This window comes from Chrysochloris asiatica, unplaced genomic scaffold, assembly GCF_000296735.1.
Source record: "Chrysochloris asiatica unplaced genomic scaffold, ChrAsi1.0 scaffold00377, whole genome shotgun sequence".
Lineage (NCBI taxonomy): Eukaryota > Metazoa > Chordata > Mammalia > Afrosoricida > Chrysochloridae > Chrysochloris > Chrysochloris asiatica.
The window spans coordinates 1,217,155-1,225,914 of record NW_006408895.1 but is presented as its reverse complement, the minus strand read 5'-3'; the positions used below and the strand labels follow the sequence as shown (position 1 = coordinate 1,225,914).

The following is an 8,760-nucleotide window of genomic DNA, read 5'->3' as shown; positions in this document are numbered from 1 at the left end:
TACAGGCTAAAAGCACCAGATTGATTGCCCGGGGTTAGGTTTCTTTTATCGATCTTCTAGAGCCTTTTCGGTTTTCCATGGGTGTCACCCGACATGCTCTTTGCTCAGTCTTATCTAGGTTGAATCGAGGACTTTCCGGAGCACTCTCAGAGCCACATGAGTAGTCCAAGACTCTGCTTTTTAGATACGTACTTATGACACTATTCATAGAGTTTTCAGTGACTAGCGATTCGGAAGTAGTTTGTCATTCTTTCTTCCTAGTCTCTCTTTGTCTGGAAGCTCATCTGAAACCTGTCCACCATGGGTGACCCTGCCGGTTATTTAAAATTCCGGTAGCATAGCCTACCTTTGGTTCTTAATAAATGGCCTAGTCTTTGAAGCATCGCCTAGCATATTTAACAAAAACCTACCATGGGTGGTGGTTGTTGGTAAGTGCCCTTGAGTCAGTTCTCACTCAGCGACCCTGAAGAGCAGCTGGTGGGTTTGAACTCCAAGCTGATCCTACAGCATCACACCAGGAGTGACTGGAGAGAATTTACCCCTTTACCATACTTATTTCTTATTGATTTCTACTTAACCTCTTCCTTATTTATACCCTTTGGTTTCTTAGCTGTTGGGACTCTATATTATTCATTGCAGGGCCCCATCCTCTCAAGTCCCCTAACTCTTCAGATGATGAGTTTCCCAAGCATATCTAGGATTTCCCTGCTGTTTCCCCACTGTGTTGAGGAGTCCTAAATCTGCATCTTTCCTCTGAGTTCTAGGTTCATTCTCAGCTTCTTGTTGCATGTTGGATATTTCTACATGCATCCTTATATCTTATGGTTAGCTCTAACTCAAACATTATTTAAAAACACAAAACAAAACAAAACAAAACACTTTTATTTCTAATAAAACTGTTTCTCCTGAATTGTGTCTGTATTTGTACCATGATTCTACCAGTTTGGAAGCTTTCTGCCCTTCCTCATGCCGTGCCTTTTTTCCTTAGGAATGAGGACCAAGTTTTGCCTGACCTAAGTCATGGCATTTTCAGTTACCTCATATGCATGTGAAAGCTGGATAATCAATAATAATTGATGCATTTGAATTATGGTGTTGGCGAAGAGTGTTGAATATACCATGGACTGCCAAAAGGCACAAATCTGTTTTGGAAGAAGTATGGCAGGATTGATTGTTCCTTGGAAGTGACAGTGGTGAAACTTGTCCCTCATACTTTGAACATGTTATCAGGAAGGGCCAGTTCTGTCTGGAAAAGGACATCGAACTTAGTAAAGTAAGCAGAAACGAAGGCCTTTGAGATGGATTGACACAGTGGCACCAACAATGGGCTCATACAAGGCACGGGACCAGGCAGTATTGCATTCTGTTGTACAAAGGGCCACTAGAGTTGGAAACAACGGATAGCATCTAACAATGAACTGTTACTCTTGTAACAGGCTAGATCCTTTTGGGAAAGGCTGAGAGAAAGATTAACAGTATGTATTTCTGGCAGTGTCGTCGGGTTCTTCTTTCAGGGGTCTGTAAGCTCAAGCCTGGAAATTGATAAAGGGACCATGACTCACTATTCTGATGATTCAAGTTAGACTGCCATTCACTTGACCTGGAATACTTCTGCTTACAAAACCCAAACCAAATAGAACTCAGTGCCATAGAGTCAGTTTGGACTCACAGTTACCCTGTATAGGGTCTCCAACGCTATAAATCTTTATGAGAACAGAAAATCTTATATTTATCTTGCAGAGAACCTGGTTGATTTGAACTATTGACCCTGTAGTTAGCAGACCAGTGCTTATCCTACAGCGTCACTAGGGCTAGTCCTGCTTGTACAAATCAAGTATTTAGATTCCCAGTCTATTTCTAGGGTCACTCTGCCTAAGTAGCCAATGCCATATATCCTTATGAGTCAGACTCTTCAGATTACTGTTTTGACTGCTGTCTTTTACAGTAAAGCACACCAACCTTGTCTTTGTTGATTAAGTACTGCCACTTGGCCACTACCACCATGGGCTCCAATCAGTCGCATTGTATTTAGGTGTATTAATTAGGGCAGTTACACTGTCAAATCTGACTTAAAATAACAATCACTGCAGCCTTCAAAGATGCTGGGTTCCTTTCACAAATTTGTTGCTCACTGTGTGGTAAAGTGTGTCCTGTGGGCACCCCATGTGTGGGTCTGTAGGTAAGATTTGGTAAAATGACTTTGTCTGGTACTTCAGCTTGATTTATAGTAGGCCACTGCTCAATCCCCACCACTTGTCTGTCAGTTTGTCATACTGTGATGGCTTGTGAGTTGCTGTGATTCTGGAAGCTATGTCATGGGTATTTTAAATACCAGCAGGGTCACCCATCGTGAACAGGTTTCAGATGAGCTTCCAGACAAAGACACACTAGGAAGAAGGAGAGACGAACTACTTCCAAATATTTAGTCACTGAAAACTTTATGAATAGCAGAGAAACACTGTCAGATATAGTGCCAGAAAATGAGCCTCTCAGGTTCACTCAAAATGCGACTGGGGCAGATCTGACTTCTCAAAGTAGAGTTAACCGTGATGATGTGAATGGATTAAAGCCTGTGGGAGTAAAACCCGTGGGACCTTCATTTGTGATGGGGCACAACTCAAAATAAAGAGAAACAGCTGGAAACACCTGTTAATAATCGGAACATGGAATGTACAAAGTATAAATCTAGAAAATAGGAAATTGTCAAAAATGAAATTAAACACATAATAGACATTAGTGAGCTCAAATGGATTGGTATTGGCCATTCTGAATCTGATAGCCACATGGTTTACTATGCCGGGAATGACAATCTGAAGAATGGTGTTGCATTCAGTGTCAAAAAGAATATATCCAGATCAGTCATGAGGTACAATGCTATCTGTGATAGGATGATACCACTATTATTCAAATTTACACACCAACCACTAAAGCCAGTGAGGATGAAATAGAAGAATTCTTCTTCAATCTGAAATTGATGAAACATGCAATCGATATGTATTGATCATTACCCGTGATTGGAATGCAAAGGTTGGAAACAAAGAGGAAGGATCCGTAGTTGGAAAAGATGGCCTTGGTGATAGAAATGATGCTGAAGATCACATGATAGAAATCTGCAAAACCAATGATTTGTTCATTTCAAATACCATCTTTAGACAGCATAAGAGATGATCATACAAAAAACCTCGCCAGATGGAACACACAGAAATCAAATTGACTACATCTGTGGAAAGAGAAGGTGGAAAGGCTCTAAAATCATAAGCCAAATCAAGATCAGGGGCAGATTGTGGAAACAGACCATCAATTGCTCATATGCAAATTCAAACTGAAGCTGAAGACAATGAAAACAAGACCAACAAGAGCCAAAATATGACCTTGAATATATCCCACCTGAATTTAGAGATCATCTGAAGAACAGATTTGATACATTAAACACTAAAGACCGAAGACCAGAAGAGCTGTGGGATGACATCAAGAACATCATACAGGAAGAAAGCAAAAAGTTATTGAGAAGACAAGAAAAAAAGAAAATATCCAAATGGATATCAGAAGAGACACTGAAACTTGCTCTCCATTGTAGAGATACTAAGCCAAATGGAAGAAATGAGAAGGTACAAGAGCTGAACAGAACATTTCAAAAGTCAGCTAGAGAAGACAAAATCAAATATTACAATGAAATGTGCAAAGATCCGGAGTCAGAAAACCAAAAGGGAAGAACACACTCAGCATTTCTCAAGCTGGAGGAACTGAAGAAAAAATTCAAGTCTCAACTTTCATTATTGAAGGATTCTCTGGGCAAATTATTGAATGATGCAAAAAGCATCAAAAGAAGATGAAAGGAATACAGAGTCACTGTATCAAAAGGAAATGGTTGATGTTCAGCCGTTTCAAGAGGAAGCATATGACCAAGAGCCAGTGATGCTGAAGGAAGAAGTCCAAGGTTCATTGAAGGCATTGGCAAAGAACCAGAAATTGATGGAATAAAAATTGAAATCTTTCAACAACATCAGGCAGCATAGGAGGCACTAACTCATCTCTGCCAAGAAATTTGGAAGACAACTATCTGGCCAACTGATTGAAAGAGATCTGTATTTGTGCCCATTCCAAAGAGAGGTGACACAACGGAATGCAGAAATCATTGGACTATATCTTTGCTATCCCATGTGAGTAAAGTTGTACTAAAGGTAATACCAAAATGGCTGCAAGCATACATTGACAGAGAACTTCCAGAGGTTCAAGTGGGATTCCAAAGAGGATGTGGAACAAGGGATATCATTGCTGATGTCGTCCAATGGGTCTTGGCTGAAAGCAGAGAATATCAGAAAGATGTTTACCTATGCTTTAATGACTACGCAAAGGCTTTCGATTGTGTGGATCATGACAAGTTATGGGCAACATTGCGAAGTATGAGTATTCTGGAACACTTAATTGTACTCATGAGAAATCTGTACCTGGACCAAGAGGCAGATGTTCGAACAGAACATGGATTAGAAATTTGGAATGTAATGTACTTCTTCCTGAGTCACAATATATATTTCATCTTTTGGGATTCCCTAAAAGTCCTGGTGTGGTGCTGTGGGCTAATGCGTCAGACTGCAAAGTCATTTGAACTCCAAGTTCAGTGGTTCTCCTTGGAAACACGATACAGAGTCAGAATCAACTTGAAGGCACTTAACAGCAACTAAAAAGACTTAAGTCTAGTTATAGGTCTAAAAGCAATAACAGATGTTAAGGATATTTTCTGGCAACATTCAGCAATGTCTTGTAAGGCATTTTCTAGATAACCCAAGTCACCTCAGGTGCCCCAGGTGATATCCCAGACAATGACTCTTTAGGCACAGCTAGTAATCTTATCGCATATGGTAAGAGGGCTGTTTCTATTGATAGTAGTGACTTAACAGAATTTAAGGGGCCCAGGTTTCCCAGCTTCCTGATTATCTGTCAATATGTCCCCATCCCATGGTTCAGGATCCTGTTTCTTCCCAATCAATTGCCTTATTTTAACTTCAGACACTGTTCTTGTTGTTAGTGCTATCAAGTGGGTTCTGACTCATAGTGACCCTGTGGAGCTGTAGGATCAGTACTGGACTGCAAACCAAATGGTTGGCAGTTCAAACCCACCAGATGCTCCTTGGAAACCCTAAACAGGGTCATTCTGAGTTCAAACAGACTTGACGGCACAGGTTTTCGAGGAGCAGCTGGTAGGTTTGAACCACTGGCCCTGTAGTTCAAACTTATCTTGTGGTCCGGTGCTTTATCCTATAGTTGTTTTTGTTATGTGTTGTGGAGTTGGTTCTGACTCACAGTGACCATGTACAGGGTTTCCGAGGCTATAAATCTTTATGGGAGCAAAAAGCCTCATCTTTCTCCTGCGGAGCCGCTGGTAGTTTCAAACTTCTGACCATGAGATTAGCAGCCGGATTTGTAACCACTATGCTATCAGAGCTTCTTATTGCTACACCAGAACGCCACAGATAGTATTGTTGTTAAGTGCTGTTGAGTCAGTTCCTGTTCATAGTGACCCTGTTTCTGAGAAGAGTCTGGTGAGCTTGAACAGCTGGCCTTGCAGTCCAGAGCATTAACCCCACAGCACCACACCAGGACTTCACAGATACTATTAGAGGTTGGAAATTCAATTAGTGTTATAATTCTTACCATTCTGGATTTGGTATTTAGCAATATTGGCACTGTTAAAACAAGAAAAAAGCTTTCTTGTATGTGACATAAACATGGGGAAACAAAATAAGGAAGTATGAGATCATGAAGCGAATACTTTGTCTCAGAGATCAGAAGCTTAAAAAAAGGGATAGATTAAAACCTAAGTAAGAAAGAAAAGACAGATCCCAGAGCACTCACAGAAAGAGAAGCAGAAGCCCGCCAACACTCTTCCTGCTTGTTCTTTCAACATAACACACAGCTGGGCCTACACTAAACCACATTCTGATTGATACCAACTTCTCCATTAAAGCCCGACTGGACCTAGTGCAGTCAATAATATATTGTCTGTATGCCAGTTGTATTCCTTTTATAAGTGACTATAATGGCTGAAATTGAGAAATTGGAGTGGCTCTGAGGATAACCAAGGACCCAACATTTGAATGATAACCATGCACACACATAGGAACCTATGCAGGTGATTGCTCAGTACAGAGTAACTCATCACAAGTATTGCATTGGGGCCACAGTTGACCAGGATTTTAAGAGAAGAATCCATAAGATCCTTGGAGTTCCTCTCATGTACGTTTCCACTTCTAACCATAGGTACAATATTGAGCAGGTACCAGATGATATGAAGCCCTGTGGTTTTGGTTCTTATGACAAAGTTCCTGTCTTCCTTCAATTCAATTTCTCTCTTTCTAAATCATTAAACATGCTATTTTATGGCTACGGAAAAAGATAAAAAAGGCTTTCTTTCAAGGTCCATGTGGCAACTTTAAGGTTTTGTTTTGTTTTATATGCAGAGCTTGAGCTGTGACTCTGAAGCCCTTTTACCACTTTGTTTACTACAAGTAGGATCAACCAACCAGTTTCCATATACTTCTCATACTGAGAAAAATTCAGAAAAGTATGGAACATGATTTACAGAGCCTCTTCATGCCAAGACTTGTTCCACTGGGAGTGATATCTTGCTATCTTGCCTCTCACACCATAATTTAGCAGCATCCTCATCACTAATGGAGGCTGAGTCATCAGCCTCTTCAAAATGAATCAGACTTGAGAACTAGTTTTAAAAACTCTCCCTTATAATTTTGTTTCTCTAGAACAACTTTTGGTACCACATGTCTTAGGTTGGGTTCTCTAAAGAAGAAAAACCAGTGAAACTTATATGTACTATTTTTGCTTCTCTAGGAGCTCTGGTAGCATAGTGGTTATGAATTGGGCTGCTAACCTCAAGGTCGACAGTTCGAAACTACCAGCGGTTACACGGGAGAAAGAGTTTTTCTGCTTCCATAAATATTTACAGCCTTGGAAACTTTGTACAGGGTCGCTATGAGTTAGAACCGACTTCACAGTACTTAACAGCAACAACAACATAGAACTTAAAACAACTTAAATAACTTGCATTATAAAAATATATATCCCGTGAGCCAGCAGCTTGGCATCTAACCTGCTGATCTTGGGCTCATCAACTCCTGCAGCTATGGGAGTCAGGAAAAGCCTAGAATTAACTCTGTGTGTGTGTGTGTGTGTGTGTATGTATAGTTATCTCAAGGAAACAGCTCATGTAGTTGTAGAGGCTGGCAAGCCCCAAGTCCAGCCTTACATGAGTCAGATGTATGGCTGAAGGCTTCTCCTGACTCACATAACTGCAGGAACTGATGAGCACAAGATCATCAGGTTAGATGGCAGGCTGCTGGCTCACAGGCTGCGGAGGCTAACAGATCCCCAGACTGGCAGCTCAACTCGGAAGAAATGGAGGTCAGATGAGCCAAATGCAGGATTCAGATCAAGAAAACATCCTGAGAGCTTTGCCAGAATGTCCATATAGATTAGATGTATGCCACACTCCCATGGAAACTCCCTTTCAAATGACTGGCTGCTCATAGCAGATTTCATCATGAAAGTGATTGCATTGTAACAGTTCTCATCATAAAAATGACTACATCCTTACATAGCTGCCAAACCACTGAAAATCCTGGGCTAGCCAAGTTCACACTCAAATCTTAAGCATCACAGTATCTAACAATAACATTGATTCTGACCGTATTTTGGGATTTAGCCCATTTAGAATACATTAAGGTCATAGGCAATATCTTTCTCTTCTGTAGTACCACCCACTATCATCACACCCTGGATTTAAACTGTAATCTCAGAAATCACTAATACAATCAAGCTAACTTTACAGCTTTCTTGTACAGCTTTCACAGTGGTTCTTCCAACTTAAAAGTCCATTGATCTAACCACTTTCACTATTAGCGCCCACCTACTTATACTTGCTCCAATCACAGTGGAATCATATACTTGCCAACATCTCAAATCCTTGGCTCACTTTCCTTTAGAATATTTGTGTGACAGAACCCAAATTTGGATGAACTAAATAGGTTGTATTCTCTGTGTCTACACCTAGGATGCTGAGTCAGGTTGGAGAAAAAATATACTACTAAGAAAACTCTGAACTCCCGGAGTAGCCTTCTAAGATAAGAACCAGACTTGTAGGATAACCACAAGATCAGTGTTTCAAACCCACCAGCTGCTTCTAGGAAATCCTGTAAAGTGTTGCTGAGTCAGAATCTACTCGAGAGCACGTAACATCACCAAGAACAAACAAATCGTTAAGTTCTGTCCCCAACCTGGGACCTTATGAAATTCTACTTTTATCTAGACAGCTGACTCAGTGAAAGCAATTCCTTTAAATCTTCATTTTTTTCTATACATTTGTTTTTCATTCCTTTCTCCTGTTGTTGTTAAGTGCCATCCAGTTGGTTTCAACTCATAGCAACCCTGTATAGGGTTTCCAAGAATAGACTGGTGGATTTAAACCACGAACTTTGTTAGCAGTTAGCAGTCAAGTGCTTTTCCTATGTTGTTGTTGTTAAGTGCCGTCAAGTCGGTTCCAACCCACAGTGATCCTGTATAAGGTTTCCAAGGAGTTGCTGGTGAGTTTGAACTGCCAACCTTGCAGTTCAAGCAAGTCTTGTGGTTGAGTGCTTATCCCGCAGCATCACATAAATTGTCTATTTCATTAAGAAAATGGAAGTTATAAAGATCTTGCTGCCAACACTGAAAATCTTGCAACTGGATCATCCTCCATGCACTCCACCA

At 40.6% G+C, this 8,760-nt stretch overlaps 1 pseudogene; it reads left to right on the top strand.

The window, feature by feature from the left end:
* Positions 1 to 411: 411 nt before the first annotated feature.
* On the top strand, positions 412 to 6,397 carry LOC102820243 (annotated as a pseudogene).
* Positions 6,398 to 8,760: the final 2,363 nt, after the last annotated feature.